Genomic DNA, 24,823 nt, shown 5'->3' on the forward strand with positions numbered 1-24,823 from the left:
CTGTGAGCACCAGGGAGGACACAGCAAAACACTGCTGTGAAGCAGGAAGCAGGCCCTCACCAGACACCCAATGTGCACAGCCCTCATCTTGGCCTTCTAAGCCGCTAGAACTGTGAGACATAAAATCCTGGGGTTTATATGCCACCCAGTCTACGCTATGTTGTTACAGGACACTGTAAACATGTTTCGTCTCGGGTTTGTATTCTTGTGTCCTCCACTGACTGCCCCGTCAGTTCCTGAAGGAACTAGCGGTGTATCTGGCCTTGTGTTGCCCCAGGAAACAAGAGAGCCATCAGGTAAGTCTGCCTCTTCCTCATCCTGGTGGCTCCTCACAAAAGTGCACAGCTCCTCTGGCACCATGAGGACTTCTTTCTTCCATGATGAATTTTCAGGCTATAAACGAGTCTTACACTTCTACTGACACTGTCTTTTTTAAGAGTGCATCTGTGGGCATCAAATGTCAGCTATGTACTGATTTGACTACTTTAAACCGGGTTCCAGACATTTCACTGCCACCCCCCAAATACTACCTAAATAGTGCCACCCACACTTACTACCACAGATGAGCACACTATGCGATGGGACACTTGGCAAAAAGCAAATGCATCTCTCCCAACCTCCCTCGGGATTATCAATGCCTCGGGGCACACGTTTACCTTTCTCCAGGGCAGAGCTCAATTTCTGGGACACAGGAGATGCTCCAGGAATGACAGGTGAGAGGATCAGAAGGAAGGTACAGTAGGTGGAGACCTCGCTGAGCATCTGGTTCGTCCCTCACACATACTCGGGATAGTGGCAGAAGCTAAAGCTACTGGAACCAGTGCTCAGTCTGGTGGAGAATTCAGATGCCGTGTCCCATTCTCTTTTCTTCCAAAGTGATTTTACTCTTAATTAATTTCTCTCTCTCTCTCTCTCTCTCTCTCTCTCTCTCTCTCTCTCTCTGTGTGTGTGTGTGTGTGTGTGTGTGTGTGTGTGTTTAAATATACATAACATAGAATTTAAAATTTTAGGGGCACCTGGCTGGCTCAGTGAGTAGTGCATGTGACTCTTGATCTCGAGATTATAAATTTGAGTCCCATGCTGGGTGTAGAGATTACTTAAAAGTAAGTCTTAGGGGCGCCTGGGTAGCTCAGGCGGTTAAGCCTTGGACTCTTGGTTTTGGCTCTGGTCATGATCTCACGGTTCGTTGAGTTTAAGCCCCGAGTCAGGCTCTGCGCTGAGAGCATGAAGCCTGCTAGGGATTCTCTCTCTACGTCTCTCTCTGCCCCTCCCCTGCATGAACGCGCACGCTCGCTCTCTCTCTCTCTCTCTCTCTCTCTCTCTCTCTCTCTCAAGATAAACATTTTAGGGGCGCCTGGGTGGCTCAGCCGGTTAAGCGGCCGACTTCGGCTCAGGTCATGATCTCTCGGTCCGTGAGTTCGAGCCCCGAGTCGGGCTCTGTGCTGCCAGCTCCGAGCCTGGAGTCTGTTTCAGATTCTGTGTCTCCCTCTCTCTGACCCTCCCCCATTCATGCTCTCTCTCTGTCTCAAAAATAAATGTTAAAAACAGTATTTTTTTAAAAAATCAACATTTTTAAAAGATAAAAGAAAAAAATACTTTATAAAAAAAGAATTTAACATTTTACCCATTTTCTTTTAATTTTAGGTAAGCTCTACACCCCATGTGGAGCTTGAACTCATGACCCCAAGATCAAGAGTTGCCAGCTCTACTGACTGAGCCAGCCAGGCACCCCACATTTTGCCCATTTTTTAAAGTAAACTCCACACCCGACATGGGGCTCAAACTGACCATGAGATCAAGAGTCACACGCTCTACCAGGCCAGCCAGACGCCCCTCATTTTACTGATTTTTAAGTGTACAGTTCAGGGGCATTAAGTACAGCTTCACACAGTTCTGCAACATACCAACACCCATCTCCAGGCTGCTTTCACCTTCTCTAACTGAAACTCTGTATCTGTTGTATCTCCCTATTTTCCTCTCCCCCAGCCTCTGGCAACCACCATTCTACTTTATCTCTATAAATTTCACGACGTTAGGTAGCTCATGTAAGTGGAATCCTGTAACATTTGTCTTTTTGTTCCTTAGCTTAAGGTCTCCAAGGTTCATCCACATTAGAGCATGTGTCAGGATTTTACTTTAGACAACTACTTTGTTGACAGCCTGGAATGGTCCATAAATTAAGGGATCAATATCATGAAGTCCCAGGTTTTCCAACGGGCAGACAGGCCCATTTCTCCGACCGCTTTTTGCTCAAGCGAGCCTTCAGCCTGTATTTTTTCTGGTCTCTGGGCTAAAAGACACAGGCTTGTATAAACAACATTCACTGCACAAATTCAGGGCCACTCAGCATTTCCTTACCACCAGAAGATACGAGCGTTAAAGGTTCTTTATCTTTCATTTCAACTACTTTGGGAGATCTGGCAAATGGAAAAAGGAAAGCAGGAAATCACAAGCAATTTGGGAATCTTCTCTGCACTAAAAATTGGTAACATCTCTTTTTTAAAGTTATTTAGATATAACTTACGTAACCATAAAATTCACCCACGTGAAGCACACAAGTCAGTGGTTTTAGTATACTCACAATGTATACAACCATTCCCAAGATCTAAATTTACAATATTCACAGACCCAGAAATCCTATCCCCATTAGTACTTGGACCCCACTCCTTCCGATTAGGCCATCTCAAAGTTAGTATCTCGTTAACAGCCTTCCATTCCAGGGGCACCTGGCTGGCTCAGTCAGTGGAGTGTGGGACTCTCAATCTCAGGGTTGTGGGTTCTAGCCCCACGTTGGATGTAGAGACTACTTTAAAATAAAATCTTAAAGAAAGTCTTACATTCCTTCTACATCTTCCAAAGTACTTAGCAAGTACTTAAAAGTCCGGTACGTACCTGTCCATCACCATCAGATGCAAATACACCTATGCCACAAATAACCTCAAAAATAATTCTGTCTAGTAAACATTACATTCAGAAATTTTGTAAGTAGGCATATCCCAAGATCTCCTCCTCCGACTCCGACAATGAGATTCCAGTTAAAAAGAGAAAAATTGGGGGGGGGGGGGGGGGTGCGCCTGGGTGGCTCAGTTGGTTAAGCTTCTGACTTTGGCTCAGGTCATGATCTCAGGGTTCATGAGTTTGAGCCCCGTGTTGGGCTCCGTGCTGACAGCTCAGAGCCGGGAGTCTGCTTCCGATCCTGTTGTCTCCCTCTCGCTCTCTCTGCCCCTTCCCCACTCATGCTCTGTGTGTGTGTCTCTCTCTCTTGAAAGTAAACATTTTTTTTTTTTAATGTTTTAATTTTTTTAAAAATAGAAAAAGTGTTTAAGCTAGATGTATGTTCCTAAAACAGCACCGTGTTCTGTTTTTTGTTTTCTACAATTAGATAATTTTAGAAGACACAACAATGGCTAAAACAAGCATTTCAGGAGTGGACTCCTCTCCATAGCATCCAGGACTCTCTTCTCAGTTCCCTGCCTCGCCACCACCCCAGGAAACTAGATCTGGCCAGCTGTTCCATGAAGATTCCGGCCTCATTCCCTCCAAAAACAACACATACAGGCCACTGAATGATACTTCATTTGATAACGTGCATTTTTTTTTTTAATTTTGATACCGTATCCTCTTAAATGAAGCCGTTTCAAAGAAATGGGATATCACAGGGCACCTGGGTGGCTCTGTTGTTAAACACCTGACTTCAGCTCAGGTCATGATCTCACAGTTCGTGAGTTTGAGCCCCACATGGGGTGAGCATGAGCCCCACTTTGAGTGAGCTCGTGCCCCACTTCAGGTTAAAAACAAAAACAAAAACAAAAACACGAGCCCTGCTTTCTCTCTCTCTGACCCTTGTGGGATTCTCTCTCTCTCTCAAAAAAGGGAAAAGAAGAAATGGGACATCACAAGATTTTTTTTTAAGGTAAACTATTTGGTCACAGAAATACTAAATACGAAATATAATACCTGTGGGCCTTATGTAGATTTGAACACCTCTACAGATTTATACCAGTGTTACTCAGAGGGAAGCATGTGCTTTGTGCACAAACCACTTTGTTAAACAGTGAACCGTCACGAACCTGTAGGCATCCTTGAGCAGGGGCCATGCTAATCTTCTCTGCATCATTCCAATTTTAGTGTATGTGCTGAAGTGAACGTGTCCACAAACCATCTGTGAATTAAGCATCTCCCCTTGCTCTCACTTCACTCTGGAGCGGATTTCTCCTGGGATGGGTATCGGTGTCATTAGCTCTTAAGACTAGTAAGTCATGGCACATAAGTAGTTTTGTTTTGTCTTTTGAATAGCATCCATGGAAGTTAATGCAAAAACAAAGATGCACATGACTGAAATCACTTACTTGGAAATGAGAGAAGGGAACCTTGGTGAATTAGTTCCAGATGGAAGATAGTTTTAATTAAAAATTAGACTAGTGGTGGGGCACCTGGGTGGCTCAGTTGGTTAAGTGCCCAACTCTTAATTTTGGCTCAGGTCATGATCTCACGGTTCATGGGTTTGAGCCCCGCATCAGGCTCTGTACTCACAGTACAGAGCCTGCCTAGGATTCTCCCTTTCACTTTTTGCCCTCTCTGATTCTCGCACACGCACACGCTCTCTCTCAAAATAAAATGTTAAAAAAAATTAGACTAGTGGCTAGACGATTATGCCAAGGTAGAAAATACTCCTCCTAGTGCTACTAAAGTGATTTTAGTGGGAGTCAGAATTGAGAGAACGGAGGGAAAATAGGCAATCTGACACTGGGGCGATAATATCTTTCTCCAACGTGAATTTGCTCTTGGATCCAGAGGAGCTCCACTAACAACTGCCCTCTACCAACCTGGTGATCCTGGAGGGTGAACCGGAGTTCGGACCCGGTTAGGTCATCCTCAGACATCACTCCACAGACATGCTTCTGGTTGAGTACTGAAGACACCAAGACTTTAAAGAGAATTTGGGGCCCCTGGGTGGCTCAGTCGGTTAAGTATCCAACTCTTTGATTTTGGCTCAGGTCATGATCTCACGGTCACGGGTTGGAGTCTGCATCTGGCTCTGCACTGACAGCATGGAGTCTGCTTGGGATTTTCTCTCTCTCCCCGCTCTCTGCTCCTCCCCCGTGTGTGCATTCTCTCTCAAAAAAAAAAAAATCTGAGCACCTACCATGAAGCAAGCAGTGTGCTACAGCATACACAGAAAGGTGGAGAAAGTTTAAAAACAATGCCTTTAAAGAAGTCACAGATCTGGTTGTACAAAGCCAAACAAAAATATGTCATCATTCAGAAAATTATATTATTCAAGAAACCTTAAGATTACACTGTTTATTCTGCCATTAGAACCTCAGCTAATTTGAAGTCACGATGCCACTCCTCTTCATCCCTATTCAAAAAGGATATTGCTGATACACTGAAAAGCATGATAATCTAATGTCTAACCACCAACTAGTCTGTTGTAAATCTCAAGCTGCTGCCTTAGATCTTCCAATATTTCAAAATAAGAACGTTTGGGGGTGCCTGGCTGGCTCAGTCAGTGCTATGTGCAACTCCAAGTCATATAGTTTACAGGACTAAAAGTAAATACTCAGAGCAGGGACTTTCCAAGGAGTGCGATTTACTGTAAGCAAATACGTGTAAGAATCCATAGGAAGCACCCAAAATGGCAAATCACTTTGGTGCAAGTTTAGTGCAACTGCTTCTGTAAGGTACAGGAAGAGGCAGGACCCCTAAAACTCCCTAGTAAACATCTCCTGGGGTGCAAAGGCAATTTTATTTTAGCCACAGAAGACAACTCATTAGCCAACTATTGATTAAATACTTGAATCTGATCTTCTCTGTCAGCTCAGAACTCAGCACATTATGGGAGTCATGAGATAGGGACATTGAGGCACTGCTTCAGCCTGGCTCGGAGGCTCTGCTTCCTCTTCTCCTTGGGGAGGATCAAATTTGCTCATCACGCTGGTGAAACGACAGCTGGGAGGGTGGGCCAGATCAAAGTTAACATCCAGGGGCTCAAAGAATAGGATGAATCCAAGATGAACTAAAGGCACACGTAAGGTCTACACTTGTGATCCCTCTACTCCCCCTCAAAAAAGACAGAAGTATATTATTATCTTTGTAACAAGAGAGGAGTAAATGGTCCCACTCTACTTCGTGCTCGTCAAAAAAATGCCTAATTTGGGGGATGTCTTATTTGAAGAGCAATAGTGGAAAGAGGACCAATTGAAAGACGATGGTAACAGAGGCTCTGAAAACTCCACAGGAGGAGTAAGCGCTGGGGAGGTTCAGCATGGGAAAAGGAAACCAGGGAGATATGAAGCCCACTCTGCAAAAGCAAAGCCCACTCTGTGAAAGCTACACAAGGAGACAGTTTGGCTTGTTTTACCAAAAAGCTTTTCCGATCTTCCAAAAACGGCTGCCTGGGAAACTGGCAAGCTCTCTGTTCTGGAAGTGTTTAAGCAGGCACATCATGACCACTTTGGAAACCAGACACATTTAATACCGCTCTCTTGCCTAGCCAGGTGTCAACATTTCCTTCTTCTGACTCTCCTGGGATCTGACTGTGTCCTAGAGGGGAGCTCAAGACCCATTTTCCTTACTGATTCTAACCTGCAGCATGGGGAGGGAAAGTACATTAGAATAAATAGAGGCATTTTTAAAAATCCAAATAGCAGGGCACCTGGGTGGCTTAGTCAATTAATAGTCCAACTCTTGATTTCAGCTCAGGTCACTGTCTCCTGGTTTGTGAGTTTGAGCCCCACGTCAGGCAGATTCTCTCCTCTCTCTGCCCCTCCCCAGCTCACATGCTCTCTCTCTCAAAATAAATAAACAAAAATCCAAGTGACTGCTGTGACCCCAGAACACCCATCAAAGCTTCCAGGTAGGCCCAGCCACTGTATTTCCACGAGTTTTATGAGCAATTCTGACAACCATCCCGGGTGAACCCCACCACTCTAGAGTTCCAGCCAGGAGCCCCAGTCCACTTCCACAGCTACAACCAGTTTTGTGTTCATTTTCTCCAGCCCAGATCTCCCTCCTGACCCTCAGTTCAACATGGCCAACATCCTACTGCAATGCCATACCCGCTGCCCAAAGAACCTTTCCAAAGTGGGGAAATATCTCAAAGGTTGCAGGGCCAGACATTCAGGAAGTGCCTCCTTGACCTGCTCCAGGTTTGAGGACCAAATTTATGCCTGCCATCAAACACAAACACCTGTTGGGAGCCCAGATTCCATCCCTTAGCCCAAACTCTAGTGCCCATCTGCCTGAGGTCCAGCCACTTTCCAAGGTACAGGTCTCATTCCTTCTACACAAAGCCTGGTACCAGGGCAGCCACAGCACATCATCACGAGTTTTCCTCTGCACTTTTTATGTCATGGTCAGCCATATGCATTTCCTACCTTGGGTACCTCACACAGGACTCTTAAAATTGGACTGATTTCTCATGTACTGTTTAATACTCCTAAAAGGACCTAAAAACAACCCCACGAATAAAACAAATATGGGCTTCATTTATTTTTTAAGTTATTTATTGAGAGAGAGAGAGAGAGAGAGAGAGAAAGAATGAGCGGGGGTGTGGCAGAGAAAGGGGGAGAAAGAATCCTAAGCAGGCTCCACACTCAGAACACAGCCCGATGTGGGGCTCGATGATACAATCCTGAGATCCCTACCTGAGCCAGAATTAAGAGTCAGCCCCTTAACCCACTGAGCCACCCAGGCACCCCGGATTTCGTTTACTGTTAATGATAAATCACATGTGGATGAATCACATGACATTGCATTGAACAAAAGCTGTCAGCTACAGAAAGAGTATATACTCCAGATTTCATTGATATGAAGCACACAGCCTGCTTCAGATCCTCTGTTCCCCTCTCCTTCTGCCCCTCCCCCACTTGCATTCGCACTCTTAAAAAATAAAGAAATAAACTTTAAAAGTACAGTGGTTCAAGAACCTTCTGGGGTACCAGAAACATACCGTATTTTGAGCTGGAAATAGCTGGTAGTTGGGAGGGGCAAGAGGGGAGGGAAACTGAGGGGAAGAGACACGCATTAAGCTGTACAATTAAGATTTATACATTTTACTTTATACTAGTCATGCCTCGATTTTCAAAATTCAAATACCTACACAAATAAAGATGAGGATTCTGTGTCTGAAGATAAACCACACTCCATTCTTAACCTCAGGAACAAAATATCTTTTGTTTTGGGTTTTTGTTGTTGTTGTTGTTGTTTGGTAAAAGATGACAGAAGGCTAGTAACAAAAAGTTTTACTTAATAAAACAACACAACTAAAGAACACAAAAACTTTCAAAATGGCAATATTTAAAAAATATATATTTTTTAATGTTTATTTTTGAGAGAGAGAGAGCACAAACAGGGGAAGGGCAGAGAGAGGGAGAGAGAGAGCGGATCCGAAGCAGGCTGCAGGCTCTGAGCTGTCAGCACAGAGCCCGACGTGGGGCTCGAATCTACAAACCGTGAGATCATGACCTGAGCCTAAGTCAGACGCTTATTAACTCACTGAGCCACCCAGGTGCCTCAATAAACATTTTTTAAAAAGGATAAATTCATCTGTAATACACCGTCCTGTAAATGGTGGGTAACAATACCTATCTCACAGGGTTACTGTGATAGTTGACTGAGGAGATCACATAATAAAGCACTTAATACAGTACCTATTCATCAATACGGTCCATACTCATCACTTTTGATTTGCCATAATTATCTGTCCATCTCCTTCAATCCCTTTCAGCCCATCCCTCAAAAATTCTCAGCCCAGCAGGCATTCAGTATCGGCAAAATAAACTCAGAGGCTCTCTCCGAGCATGCAAACCATCAACAATTCCCACCTGATTCCGCAAGAAAATACAAAGCTGTTGAGGCTGTGTTTCTGACGCCAGTGTCTGTACAAACCTCGGGGCGTACCAAGGTGTACTGGAGGTCAGGTAAATATGGTACATATACCGGAGGCGGTCTCACTTAAAACCTCGAAGAAAACGTAGGTGTTTTTAAGCAGACGTTAAGAAGGCTGCGACGGGGGCGCCTGGGTGGCTCGGTTGGTTAAGCGTCCGACTTCGGCTCAGGTCACGATCTCGCGGTCCGTGAGTCCGAGCCCCGCGTCGGGCTCTGTGCTGACAGCTCAGAGCCTGGAGCCTGTTTTGGATTCTGTGTCTCCCTCTCTCTCTGCCCCTCCCCTGTTCATGCTCTGTCTCTCTCTGTCTCAAAAATAAATAAAGGTTAAAAAAAAAAAAATTAAAAAAAAAAAAAAAAAAGAAGGCTGCGACGTTCCCCAAGGCAGCACAAAGCACTGCTGAGAAGTCTTCGGCGCCCAGCCGCGGGCACTGAAGTGTGGTTCGCTGGCCCTCATTCTCCCTGACCCACCCACGTCCTCTCCTGCTCTCCCCACCTTCATTTCAGGAACAGTTTTCACAGCTCGGGCACCAGGAATTTAGAATATTCCTGCTCTCTACCTTATAAAACTCTAATCAAGGTACTCCTGGCTTCTTAATGCAATTTTAACTGATGATGGCTTGGGCTGTTTCCTTGAATTGTCAACACCACTCTGGCTTACTAACCCAGTAAAACAAAATATTTATTTTCAGCAAGTCGACACGCAAAAATCGAAAGAACAGGAAACTACAGTTAAGACAAACAAAATACCACAGTAAGATTAACAAACGATATGCACTTTTAAGGATGCTCTTAAGAAGTCATCATTGTATGAAAGTGTATTTTGGACACAACCATATGCATGCCACAACGAATGTTAACTTTATTTAAATAATTAGTCAATCAAGGGGAACAAATGAAACTCTAAGAGAAACTGAAAAATCAAACTGTCCTTTTTAGGATTAACCTGCAGGAACCTCCGGCTGTTTCTACCCAGAATAAAATTCATATGCAAATTTTTTTCATTTACAAAAGAAAAACAAGACAATTATAGGAGGAAAAAAAAAAAACAACACAGAAGCCAAATGAGATTTATCCTATCACCCAGAGAAGTAAACCCTTTGGGGTTTTCTTTTTCCCCTCTCTATTCTTGCATTTAACCTATACATGCCTTTTTTTTTTTTTTTTTAATGTTTATTTTATTCTTGAGAGACAGAGAGTGACAGAGCACAAGCTGGGGAGGTGAAGAGTGAGAGGGAGACACAGAATCCAAAGCAGGCTCCAACTGTAAGCTGTCAGCACAGAGCCCGACACGGGGCTCAAACTCACGAACCGTGACCTGAGCCAAAGTCAGATGTTCAACCGACTGAGCCACCCAGGCACCTGTATACATGCCATTTTTAAAATCTTTTCCAATTAAAAAATGTCGTGAAGATCTGTGTATTGAATACTTTAACAACTGTCAATGTTTGTTGGTCAAAAGGTACAAAGTTTCGGTTCTGCGAGATGAGGTTAAAGAGTTAACGCACAGGCAGGATAGGATAACTATAGTTAATATCATACTGATCCCAGGAAATATGCTACAACAGATTTCAGGTTGCTGGCATCACAAAAATAATGGTTAACTATGAAGAAATGACACAATTAATTAGCTTGACGGCGATAATTCACTGTGTATATCAAGTCATGATGTTGTAGGTCTTAAATACGTAACAGTTTTTATTTAAATGAAAATATATATAATATTTTGACATTTGAGTATTACTAGGGACTAGGCCATGACTACGCTTTTTACATGCATGACCTTCTTTGACATTCAAAACAACCTCAAGAAAGCTGCCAATGATCAGTTAAGAAACTTGCCGGCACAACAATGTGAATACACTTAATGTCACTTAATTATACACTTAAAAAGTGTTAAAATGGTAAAAGTTATGTTATGTATATTTCACCGTAATTTTTAAAAGAGAGAAAGAGACTCGCCCAAGGTCACACAGCTCTAAGGGGCAGCACCAGAGTCAGAATTCACAGTCTGGCTCTAGAACCTGAAGTTCTAGACACTGTAGCCTACAAATATTTTTTTTCCGATATAAATATTTTCAAATTGCTGAATGTCTGTATATTGGACAGGTTTGATGTTGGACCTTTACTCTGTTTCCAAATTTCCCACTATTAAAAACAATGCTTTGATGAGCCGCCTTAGAACAGATTTTTCATACATCCTTGGGTTTTGGGGGTTTGATTTTGTGGTTTTTGTTTTGTTTTTTAATTTAAGGGTACGCTTTTAGAGGCAGAACTGGTAGGTCAGAGCAGAAAGCAAACAATTTAAATAACCAGGTGGATGAGCCATCAACCAGAGCTCATTTTGATCAGCTTACAAGGAAGCCGAATACAGTAAGTAGATGATTTGCAACAAGTAACTGTAATTCGATGGCTCTAAGTCTCAGGGTAAGAATGGGGGAGGGGGGACAACACGCCCGTGTGGCTCAGTTGGTTAGGTGTCCCACTTCGGCCAGGTCATGATCTCGTGGTTCATGAGTTCGAGTCCCGCGTCGGGCTCTGTGCTGACAGCTCAGAGCCTGGAGCCTGCTTCAGATTCTGTGTTTCCCTCTCTCTCTGCCCCTCTCTGCTCATGAGCGTGAGTTTGCTCACGCATGTGCTCTCTCTCTCTCAAAAATAAACATTGTAAAAAAAAAAAAAATCAATAAACATTAAAAAAATATTTTAAAAAAAGGAGAATCACTAGAAATTCAGAGAGTCACAAAGGAGGCTGTCCATGACTAAAGAAATGCTGCTATTGAAGAACACATTAACTGCCCATGAAATGTCCCTTGGAGTCCCCACCCTGACAGCTGTTCAGACTCGTGGGACCCCACCTCCACAAGGGTTCCCATTTGTTCTCTACTTTGACCATCACCTGCTTTAAAGTTCTTAGTTCAAACTAGCAGGACAGTGAAGAATATGTAAGAGGCCCTAAGATTAATCAGTCAGTGATCTGATCGACATTAAATCCGCATAAGTGCAAAGCTCACCCCTCACCCCCTCTCCTACAATGGCAAGGAAACCTTTCATGTTGTATTCCGGCATAAAGTTTCTGTCAATAATGACTCATCATAGAACTTGTAACCAAGATCCATGAGAAGTAGCTCTCTTACGGATTCCTGCCAGAAGGAAATAAATGTTTGGAGAAACAACTAAACCATAATAGCAAATGGTTTTAGGATCTTACTGAAAAGAAGAGTTACATAAAAGTTCCTTTAAGAGACGTGGGGAAAACATGAAGAAACTGATATTATCAGCCTAAGCCAGTCCAACAGGTCTCTTGGAAACCACAAACTAAACCTAGGCAGCTTGAGGAAGGCTATAAGAAAACCTAACCGAACCCCCCATCCCCCCTTTGCCCAAAGGGAGCACTCCCCAGGTTATTCCAAAAAGATGCCATCAGGATTTATGCCATTCTTCATTCCCTTCTACTTGATCACTTTGAGACAGAAAGAGGACTGAAGAAGTTTTCAGTATAGCATGGACACTAAAGTTAATAACACTGCAGCATATATTTGAAAGTGGATCAGAGAGGAGCAGTTAAGGTAGTTAAGTTCTCCTGACAAGAAAAAAAACAAGGTACTGCCATTTGATGATCATTTTGCAACATATACAAATAATGAATCATTACCGGTCTACAACTGAAACTTACACACATCAGTTACACCTCAAATATGTTTTTTAGTTTAAAAAGACAGTTTCAAATAAATTATAGAAAATTTAAACACCACAAAAAAATGTTATTATCTACTCAAAAGTCTCCCCTGCCCCACCAAGCCATTCTTCCTGTACCTTCAGGTGAGCACAGATGACCAAAGAAATACAGTTTAGGAATTTCTTTTTTATAGTCTTTCTTTGCGATTTTAGGTGAAGATATGCAACCATATATCCAGTTAAGTGGAATTTTACACAAATCACTGAAGTTACCAACCATTAACACATAATAAATATTATCTTCTGTATTCCAACTTGTCCCCAAACCACAAGTTTCCACAGGTCCATTACAGTTTCAAGAAAATATTAGCATACAAGTTAAAAAGAAATAATTAAATCCTCAAGCTTCCCAATTCAAAGATGGAACTGAAGTACTAACCCAATGAACATGAAGATACACATTCCCTTCCCTGTGACTAAAGCGATTCCACTCCTGGGGATTACAACCTACAGAAAAGTTTCCCATACACGTGAAAGGAGGCACGTAAAGAAGTGTATTGCAATGTCATTTGTAATAGAGAAAAATGGGAGGAAATAGTAATTAAATGTACATCAACAGGAAAATGGACACACTGTAGTGTATAGCAATTAAAAAGAATGAACTAGAGTAGCAAGAATCTCAAAAACAAAGCTAACAATAGACGTTGAGCTACAGAAGAAAATAGGCAATAGGACACTACAGCCAGAAGTTTAAAAAAAAAACACATAAAGTAACACTCAACTATTGATGATTAATATTTACATACACACCAGTAATTAAAGTATTAAATACATGGACAGCAATGATAAACAACTGGAGAGAAAGGGAGGGGGAGCAAACATGGAGCTAGGAATACCCAGGGGCTTCAACTACATCTGCAATGTGTTATCTTTAAAGTTGGATGATCGGGGCGCCTGGGTGGCTCAGTCGGTTAAGCGTCCGACTTCGGCTCAGGTCATGATCTCGCGGTCTGTAAGTTCGAGCCCCGCGTCAGGCTCTGTGCTGACAGCTCAGAGCCTGGAGCCTGTTTCAGATTCTGTGTCTCCCTCTGTCTCTGCCCCTCCCCTATTCATGCTCTGTCTCTCCGTCTCAAAAATAAATAAAATGTTAAAAAAAAAATTTTTTTAAAGTTGGATGATCAGCGGGGGCGCTTGGGTGGCTCAGGTCATGATCTCACAGTTTGAGCCCCGTGTCGGGCTCTGTGCTGACAGCTCAGAGCCTGGAGCCTGCTTCAGATTCTGTGTGTGTGTGTGTGTGTGTGTGTGTGTGTGTGTGTGTGTGTCTGCCCTTTCCCCACTCATGCTCTGTCTCTTTCTGTCTCAAAAATAAACATTAAAAAAAAAATTTTAGGTTGGACGATCAGCTATAAAGGCATTCATATACTTTTACATAATCACTGTATTCTGAATAACTGTATTGTGAATTACTGTACTATGAATTACTATATTCTGCATGACTTTATTTTTTTTTTAAGTTTATTTATTTACTTTGAGAGAGATAAAGAGAGTTGGGGAGGGGCAGAGAGAGAGGGAAAGAGAGAATCCCAAGCAAGCTCCTACTTACTATCAGCATTGCTGAGCCCTGGCATGGGACTAAAATCCATGAACCATGAGATCATGATTTTAAGATCTATCCCAATCTCACAGATACACTTTGTAGTGTTTCTAGAAAGTCACCACTCATTCTGTGCACCTATCCCTGGAGACCACCCCTATTAGAGACACATGCCATTTCTGAAAATTCATGTTTTTGAGGCAATCTAAACCTTTCCCAAACACACATCAGTGCTTCTTCTACAGAAAAATAAGTTGCACACCCAGTCACTGGCTGAGCTTCTACTCTTCCAAAACCCAAATCCAAGTGTCTACAACCTCCAAGAAGTACTCCTAATTAGGTCTGCCCTTTTCTATTCAGCCTCTTGGTGCCACTCACTCAACAAGAGTTGTACAAAACCAATAAATCAAGGGTACTATTATATTTATTTTAAATGTCTCTTAAATGTATTTAATCTCTTCTGAGTTGTTCTGTGCTCATTTATTACAGCTGTTACCATTCATAAACTGCATATTATATGTTGGTCTCCTCATATAATCCCAGAGAGTTCCTTATAAGGAAGGGAGAGTCTTTTATAATAACCCAATTGTATGTAGTACTAAACCCTGTGCATGGTCTGTGCTCAACAATACGTACTGCAAACATCTGAGCAATCTCAGTGTGCCAATAAGGATGTGAATGACTCAATTTTTGGAACTCACCCAGATCCTTTACATTTTCTTTCTGAGAATATACAGCAATATAGAACCAGCCTCTAGAACTTCATTTTCCACTCCTTGAAACAAATCTCCAAAGCTTATTAATTGCAGACTGCTCTTTAAGTCACAACAAACCACGGAGAAATCCCCAATTTCTTACAAGTTGTGACATTCATTACAACCACTATCATTTACACCCGTGTAGTGCATATATATGTACTTTGTTAGATGATAATGAACGCCATCGGTATGAAAACAAGAATGCTAGAAATTCAAAAGGTAACGTCAATGTACAATATATGCAAATCTATACATACATTTGTAGGGATTTCACAGTAAATCTTGATATGCGAGGAGACACTGCCTTATCTGGTTCCCATCCCCCTCTCCTATTCCACTACTTGAAACAAGTCTACCCAGGCTTAATTTAACCATAAGCCTATGACTTCCCTTCCCATTGTCCCCCCCAACCCCCGGCCCAAGCTCCAAGCACTAAGCACTGACTTTTGCTAATGTGGCACAGTCACCCCAACGAGACTGCTGCTTTCCCTATTCTTCATCGCTTTCTTAAAGCATGGGTTCTCACACCAGACTGCCCATTTTCTAACCCTAGTTCCTCTGTTTACCAGCTACTGTGACCCTCTCTGTGCCTCTTCTCTACAAAGAGATATCCACACCTACCTCACTGGGTTAGTGTGAGGAGGAAATGAACCAATAAATGGACAATGCATTGAGCCATCGTTGTTATCAACAGTAAGAGTATCCCTTCCACATGCATCAACAATGGTCTCTTTATAGCTGAAAAGAAAAACTGGACTGTCTACTCCACTACTCACAACACTTGGCTTCTGACACCAGAGATGTGGGGCTTCCCCTCACACCAAGCAAGCAATTCTTCGGTTCTCTGCAGACACCTACCCGGTGTCTGTCCTACAATTCAACTCCATTCTGACACCATCCACCTGGGGTTAGCATAGATACCACAAGTGAATTTAAGAGCTTAGTCCCACAAGACACCTTCTACACACACACTTCACGTGCAATCGCAAATCCAGATAGTTATCTATGCTTATAACTGACCAGGTATAAATCAGGGATTCCCATGACGCCCTTCTCAGGTTCACCCATTTGCTAGGATGGCCCACAGAACTCAGGTAAGTACACTAATCACTATTACCTGTTTTTTTTGTTTTTTTTGTTTTTGTTTTTGTTTTTTTTTTACAAAGGCTACAATTCATGAACAGCCAAGAGATACACAAGAGGAGGTAGGTGGGAAGGGGTCCAGAGCTTTCACGACCTCCCCACAAGTGCCACTCCCCCTTCACCTCCCATGCTCACCAACCCAGAAGCTCTTCCAAATTCCTTCCATTATATATACTACACGTCACAATATCACAATGGCTCTTTATGACTTTCTACTAGACTGCATGCTCTGGAGGTGGGATATTGGCCTTCCTTCTCTTTAAATCCCAGGGCCAAGCACAACACCAGGTACAAAGCAGGCACCCAATGTTTGTTGAGACCACGGAAGCAGGAAAGTAATCTCTCTGCTACAGCATAAACCATACAGTAGTTGCAGATAGTTCAGAAAAAAGTAGGAGGGGGCTAGGGAAAATAACCGGAACCACCCACATCCCCACACAAATTCTAGAGCACCCACCACACTGTTGGAACTTCCAAAGGATCTCAAAAATTTACTTCCGGGCGCCTGGTGCCTCAAGCCGGTTGAGTGTCAGATTCTTGATTTTGGCTCAGGTCAAGATCCCAGGGACGTGGGATGGAGCCCGCGTTGGGCTCTGTGCTAAGCATGCAGCCTCTTTCTCTCCCTCTGCCCCTTTCCGCAGGCTCATGAGCTCTTTAAAGACTTTATTTCCCCCTCCCCCCAAAAAAGGGGGGGCGCGCCTGGCTGGCTCAGTGGAAAGAGCTTGAGCCCCATGTTGGGTGTAGAGATTACTTAAATAAAAATAAAATTAAAAGAAAAAATAAAGACTTCTCCTTAGTAAACATTTCCACAGATCAACAGGATTGTGTGCTTCTACATTTTGGGAAGGAAAACAGAAAAACGTGGATTTTATGGAAGATCCAAAGTAAGGCTCTACAAACCAGTATTGAGCTAAATATAAATTGTAATCAGCATATTTCCCGAAAACCACTTTAGTTTGGTTTTTTTTTTTTTTAATCCATCTAAGGACACTGCATTAGAATATTAATTATTAGGTATCCATTGATGTCAAGCTTGAGAAATACAATCCAGTGATACCACACTCAAGACAGTATATTTCATATTCAAAGAGGTTTCAAAAATACAACCAGCTAGTCCCCAGTTTTCTCCAGTTTCTTATCAAAAATAATAAACACAGATTAAGAAAGGGATTTTGACCTGATAGAAAAAAAAGAAAACTATCAAGATAAAAACACTTCTATCGAAACTTCTTGAATTTATTTCCTAACATCTTTTTGTCATTAATTTTGAGCTATTTGGGGGGCGGCGGGGGGGGGGGGGGGGCGGGGGAGGGGGTTGGGTCACATCCACATTCTGGTCATCAAAGGCTTTATTCTAAGAAAGTTAATAATACACTGAAATGGTCTAAGAAGTTTGCTTTCACAGTCCATATCCACATCAGGATTTATTTTTCTCTTGTTCCTTCAAATAAATCTTAACCACTTCCAATTCAAGGATGATGACCTCATGCTTCCGATCTCTCTTGCAGGGACCTCTGTCTTGAGCTTCAGAATCCTGATTCTCGTAGCCAGCTGGGTGCTACACAAATGCTCTGTAAATGTGCCTGAAATTGAACTATCCCACCACCTGGCTAGACCTGCCTCTCTTCCTCCTGTGTTCTCCAGTTCCCCAACGGCAGGGCCATCCTCTCAGCTGTCCCCTTCCCCCCCCACACACACACCTTTTTCCTCCTCTCCCCAACCCCCCCCCCCCCCCCCCCCCGGCTTGGTCAATCAGTCAATCTCAGGAATCAGTCAACCTCAGAAATCCGCACCTCTCCCACTGCAACTGCCCCATTTCAAGCCCTAATGACCGTCACCCAGGTTACCGCAATGGCCTCCCGAACAATACCCCTGCTTCTCTCTAAACTCTTCCATAAACTGCTCTCAGCTCCCAAATTCTAGATCTGACCCCGTTACTTCTCCCTAAGTGGCTCCTCCCCACCCAGGAGATGCAATCCAAAGTCCTCAGCCTGACAAACAAGGCCCCTTTAGAGCCGGCTTCCTTCCCCAGTCGTTCACCACACCCACCACACCCGCAGGTGTGTCCTTCCCCGACAGCTCCACCCAGAAGGCCACCTGCTCCCCCAGACACACCACAGAGCTCCCCTTCTGCTTCTGTGCCTCCGGCTTTCTCTCCACACAACAGCACTTGCACACGCATATCCACCTGCTTGGTCAGTGCCCATCGGCCACGACTCAAACTTCTAGTCACCCCCACCCCCCAACCCCGTATCAGGTACAAGTTTACCAGACTTAACCCTGCCAGCCTTCTCCAAGAGGACCCACCCGCTTTCTAAGCAGTCCTCCACCACTTCCGGTCCAAACACCACCCCTTCCGCTGCAAAGGCAGCCATTTCCTTGAGGGAACCCTAGTGCCTCACCTGTATCCCCATCCGCCTTCTTTCTACTCAGGTCGCTCATCTAAAAATGATGCCAACACACCAACGACTCCCTCGCCCCATGGACTCATTTTAGGGCACTATCCTTTGTAAGAGCGAGCAGTTTGCACCCACTTTTCCTGTCTCTTCCACAGCTGTTCAGTCCTCCTCCCTCTGCAGTCCGACTGCCTCTCCAGTTTTCCGAAGAGGCTCTCCTCAAGGCCTCCAGAGGCTCCTACTGGCTCAACTTCAGTCCCTGGCCTTTCTGCGTGCTGCACTTGCCCTACTGACCACGTGCCTGTTCTTGAGGCGGCCCATCCTTGGGCTCCCAGAACACCATTCTCCTGGCTTTCTTCACCTCTGGAGTCACTCACTTTTGTTATCTCTGGAGACACACCCTTCTTCTCTGCCTACCCTTTAAATGCAAGGAGCACCTGGAACACTCAGTTGGTTGAACATAGGACTTTGGCTCAGGTCGTGATCTCACCGTTGGTGGGTTTGAGCCCTGTCTGCGGCTCACCACTGGTAGTGGCAGCCTGCTTGGGATTCCCCCACCCCCACCCGCCCTCTCTCTCTCCGCCCCTCCCCCACTTGCATGCTCTCTCAAAATAAAGAAACTTATAAGCAAACTTATGAATGAATGAATGCATGCTGGTGTATCCTCCTTGCTTGGGTCCCCCTCCTCCCACGGCTTCAACAAATCCCAGAGCTCTCTCCCCAGATCAGCTATACCTCCAAGAAGCTCAGGGAACACTGACACCCTACCGACAGCTCAAAAAAAATACACCCAGATTCATTCATTCGTTATTTATTGACTGCCTGGAGTCAATACACGGTCTGAACTTATCCTCCCTCCCCAATCTCCTCTTTCTTCCATATTCCCTTAATTGGCAAGTGATGATGTCACCTCCCAGTCACCCAAGCCAAGAAACCCACAACTCATCCCTGTCCTCGTTCTCACCACCCCCCAGTACCCACATCCAGACCTACCCCATCCCAATTCACCAATATCTGCAACCTGGCCCCTCTTCCACTTCATCCCCACTCTCACTGCCTTCCTTCCACCTCAATAACTGGGCAGCCACGGAGGCCTAGCTAGAAGTCACTCCTGCAAGTCCCGATAGCCACAAAGAACAGGTCAGTACTTTGCACGGCTTTTTAGCTTCATGTGTCTACCTTTTGGGGGGGGACATAAATTATGCAGCTGGGGAAATCCACTGCTTCACACTTCAGCCCACATTTCCTTTTCTGATCACTAGAACTGTTAAAATCAATCACTGCCTAAATGAATGTAATGCCTATATGCAAATTCAGAGATACTTCAAATAATGTTTAATAACTGTAACATTAAGGGTCTGGAGTCTTGATACTCTGCTTGCCACAAAATGGTAATGCAACATTTTAGTTCACCTAAACCATTTTGACAACACTCATTTTCATAGAGCCTACATTTCAAATTAAAAAGAACACAAATGTGAGCAGCTACTAAATCTGCCATCTCTTTGTATTATCGTATCACACATCTTCCAAATCTAAAATGCACCACAGGGGCAGCAGGGTGGCTCAGTTAGTTAAGCCTCAGACTTCGGCTCAGGTCATGATCTCATGGTTCGAGAGTTCGAGCCCCGCATCGGGCTCTGTGCTGACAGCTCGGAGCCTGGAACTTGCTTCAGATTCTTTGTCCCTCTCCCCCTGCCCCTCCCCTGCTCACGCTCAGTTTCTATGTTTCTCAAAAATAAACAAAACATTGAAAAAAATTTTAATAAATAAGTAAATAAATAAAATGCACCACAGAATTTCAGGGACACTACAATGTGCTTAATGAAAAAAATGGGAATCCCTACAAAAATAATTTTTTTGTGATTTCCATTCCTAAAAACAAAGCTTCCTATAATTATGTGTTTAAGTATGTTCCTTCTAGCTAACTGCAGAAAACCAGACTCTTCACATTAAAAGGAACCATTCCACCCAGGCCATTCCTTTAGAGTTAGTTATGTCTTTCTAAATTATCAATAATCCCTCAAATGTTTAAAAGTCAAATTTTAAAGAAATATCTTTCCCTATGGGGTCTTGCTGAAATATCTCCTGAAGTCTGTATGAAATTAGAAACAGATGAAAGTTCTAAATAAATTGCTCAGATTGAAAATGATTCTTCTTGGGAATGACACTGTCCCAATTATGAATCAGGTTAATCATCACATTCACGAATCATTCAATACGGCCTCTATAAAGCAAAGATCCCTAGCCCTCAAGAGTTTTCATTCTTGTCAGGAAGGCGATACTTAAATATGCCTGTAGCAATCAGAGGACAAGACATTGTTGTAAGAAATGAGCCTTGAACTGGATATCCAGGGATCCGTGAATGGTGAAGCTGAGTAAAGCACTCTACACAGGGTGTGGGCAAGGGGATAGAAGCCTCTGGAAGCCTCACATTTGGATATACTGTATTAGGCAAAAGACTCTGAGGTTTTATAATAGAATTTAAAAGAAACTGATTTGGAACATTTACCTGGCAAGGGTCAATGCAGACCAACTGGAATACAAGAGACACTGGAATACAAGAGACACTGGAAACAAAAGACACCATTTAATCTTCCAAAGGAAATGAATACACTTCCCTCACTCCCAAATGTGAATGCACACCTGCCTGTAAGCACTCGTCCTTCAGTAAGCACGGGGGCTAAATTACCCACACTACCCTAGCATTCTCTATAAGCACAAGACTCTCCTACATTCATCCTGCCCAGTTTCTTTCTGGTGGGCTCCTTCTTAAATAGTTCTTGACATCATGTTTACAACTCCTGCAATAATTAAGGCTTTCCTTTGGCTTGCATGAAACCCATTCTTGTTGGAACTATATAGGGATGAATTCAATAAACCACCAGGACCCCCTTGATTTCTTACCCAAGACATTCCCTCTTTAGGAAAAGGAATAATTCATATTCTACTCATATTCCACATATTATACTCATTTCTCAAACACCCATGACTAACCAATTCACTTAAGTTCAACCCCACCCAACCAGATATGACCTAATACAGCTATTTCCTAACTAATTCATTTGGCATCGCAATACATTTCATGGAATCCCTTTCAAGCCCTTTATCACCGTTACTTTCCCTCCAATCAAGAATTCAGCTCTAGAATAAATCAGCCATTAAATTCCAAAGCTACTTCTTTGGAACAAAGTAGAGGTCTAGGACCCAGGTCTCCATATCCCCAGCCCAATATATGTTCCGTTTTGCCTAAATGGCTCACTTTCACATGATACAGAATCTATTACCATTATTTATTTTAGGATTACTCCCCTTGAAAAAAAAAAAAAAGAAAGAAAAATGTTTCACTGCTTTCAACCAACTTATTTTTCTTGATTAGGATTCTGACACAAATCTGACCAAATGAAAACCACGTGGTCAATTAACGAATAATGACAGGGCACCTGGCTGGCTCACTCAAAGGAGCATGTGACTCGATTTCAGCACTCGGGGAGTTGGAGCCCCACATTGGATGTAGACATTACTTAAAAATAAAATCTTTAAAAAATAAATAAAAACAAATAACAATAGACCCCACTTGGTGCCCTGTGCCAAGTACCACACTAGCAATGAACATCTAGTGGTGAACAAGACAGAAATGGCCTGCCCTCATGAAGCTCACAGACAGGATAATCTGGAAGGCCTAAAACTAAATTTACTCAAAGCCCCTGATGCATTCAGTCAATAATAAGAATGGAATATCGTCTTTCTCCAAAGCATCAGAGTGCTTCATAAACACAATTCATTCATAAGGTAATTTAAACTTGCTGCTTAGATATAAAATGCTCAGGTCATCCAGGGTGCCTGGATGGCTCAGTTGGTTGAGAGTGGGACGCCTGATTTCGGCTCAGGTCAGGACCCCAGGGTCATGGGATGGAACCCCTCATCAGGTTTCATGCTGAACATGGAGCCTACTTGGGATTCTCTTTCTCCCTCTGCCCCTCGCCCCTCTCCCCATCTCGTGCTTTCTGTCCAAAAATATTACCAAAAAAAAAAAAAAAAAAAAAGTTCAGGTCCCCAAATACAAATCACCATTTTGCAGATAAAAAGAGACATACTTGGGGGCGCCTGGGTGGCTCAGTTAAGCAACCAACTTCAACTCAGGTGATGATCTCGCAGTTGTGAGTTCAAGCCCCACATCAGGCTTAGAGCCTGTAGCCTGCTCAGATTCTGTGTCTCCCTCTCTCTCTGTCCCTCCCCTGCTCACACACTGTCTCTCTGTCGCTCTCTCAAAAATAAACAAACATTAAAAAATTTTTAATGAAAATCAAAATTAACAAAATATACATGAATGAGATGGGGGAATAAATTCATTTTTCAATAACCATTTATCAAGTATCACCTCCAATACTACCATAGGTTGAGAATTTAAAATCAATTTATAAGACACAATATATGTTAAGAAAACAATTTTATACTAGTCTCTAAACACTAATATTTGCAATTATGTAACAATTTATAACTTGGGAGTACTTTCACACACATTATCTTATATAACTCCTCTAGAATATGTTTTAAAGATTAACAAGCTGATACTCAAAAAGTTAAGGAACCTCTTCAAAGCTCCCAGAGCTAGTGAATGACAGATTCAAAATCAAGATGATTTCCCAATTCTAGATCCCTAGACTTTCCCATCATATCACACCATCTTAGAGCTCCTATGAAATTGTTTTTAATGAATAATGCTAATACTACTAGAAATAATAGTCAACATTTATTGAATATGTACTCACATGCTGGATAATGTCCCAAGTCTTTTATATTAACAAGAGAATATTTACGTAGGAGTATCAGTAAAATTTACGGTTCAGCTAAATTTACAATGGAAGTGATTAAAAATATTCACAATGGCATTCAGAATATAAAGCCAGCTTTAGACAACCAATTTATTGTAAGAAACACAACCAAAGGAAGGGGAGGCTGGGGACAGAGAGGGAATGGCAAACCCCAAGAGGCTCACATGGTCTGAAGGAAGAGGTTTCCCACCAGATTCCAAAACCCATGCCAGTTTTATAGAGCATAAATGAACTCTGAAGAGTTAGCCAAACAGATCACGTGACTCACTGAGCTTCTTTAATGCCTGTGTTCAAACTGTGCACAAGCGAAGCTTACTTCTGAACTGTGGATGTGTCCAGCAATGCTCAAACACTGAGTGGGAGACCAGAGGGCTGGGAGCCCAGCCACAGCGCGTGGAAATGGATTCAAAGGACAGCAACACATCCCCTTTGCCGTGAGTTACTCAGTTCACATAAATTACCCCATTCAATTTGATCTCATGAAAACCAGAAACAAGACAGTGACTAAGTCCCTAAACAATGAGCACAAGGCAATTTACACCTTCTGGTGGAAAAAGGGAAGCCCCCCAGGAAGAAGCAAAAATCTGTCACCAGGTCAAGCCAGTAGCCTCCAGCAGAAAACTGCAGCCAGAATCCTGCAGCCAGAGGCAGATAAGAGAGGGAAAACAAAAGGAAGTTGAAAGAAAAAAGGAGGAGAAAAGAAAAAAACTTCAGTGTGTTAAGGTATACACCAACTCTTGAGCAAAAGAACCACATTTTCCTATGTCCGATCTCTCTTTCCACTGGGGTGGCTAACTTTAAGAGGAAAAAAGACTTTAGTAAAGACTTTGATAGGTGGCCTCAGGCTTGGTCAGGAGACAACAACTCCTTTACCAGAAAACAAAAGCACTACAGTGAGACTGAAAGTGGTTTCAAAAAGAAAAAAAAAATTTTTTTTTTTTAAGCCTCCAGCAATGACTAAAGCTTCCTCTTGATCAAGGACATTGAGATTCCCAATTTCTTTTGGTCAATAAATCCAAAGTGACGCACCTAATTACCTTTCATTCTTTGGCTTCAACTCTCCCAGGCTCGGCCAGTTCTCCATTCAGCCCAAAACTCAAATGAAATACATGACCATATGTGGAAGAACCTTTTAAAAATAAAAGGTAATTTTTTTTAATTGCTAATACTTATTACTGTTTATATGTGCCAGGCATGCTGCTACTTTACAGATGAGGAAATCGAGGCTCAAAGAGGTGAAAGGACTTGCCCAAGATAATGGTGGGCAGATTTAAACCCAGGCTGCCTTACACAGCTGCTTATTATTAATCAAGGACACACATCCTTTTAGCCCATAACAAAATCCAGTTCCCCCTCTTTTTTTTTTTTAATAGCCCTCACCAGAAAAGATCAAGATCCACTGTTAATTAAAACTGTTCAGGGGCGTCTGGGTGACTGACTCAGTCAGTTAAGCATCCCACTTCGGCTCAGGTCATGATCTCACTATGAGTTCAAGCCTATGAGTTCAAGCCCCACGTCCGGCTCTGTGTTGAC

General features: G+C 43.0%; 1 protein-coding gene and 1 pseudogene across 1 annotated transcript in view; both read right to left on the reverse strand.

The window, feature by feature from the left end:
* The window catches only part of RASSF3 (Ras association domain family member 3), a 74,040-nt gene that overhangs the window by 35,998 nt on the left and 13,219 nt on the right, over window positions 1–24,823 (reverse strand). The gene's annotated exons all lie outside the window — the stretch shown is intronic.
* Window positions 4,049–4,147, reverse strand: LOC131484157 (U6 spliceosomal RNA; annotated as a pseudogene).

This window comes from Neofelis nebulosa, chromosome 8 (assembly GCF_028018385.1).
Source record: "Neofelis nebulosa isolate mNeoNeb1 chromosome 8, mNeoNeb1.pri, whole genome shotgun sequence".
Lineage (NCBI taxonomy): Eukaryota > Metazoa > Chordata > Mammalia > Carnivora > Felidae > Neofelis > Neofelis nebulosa.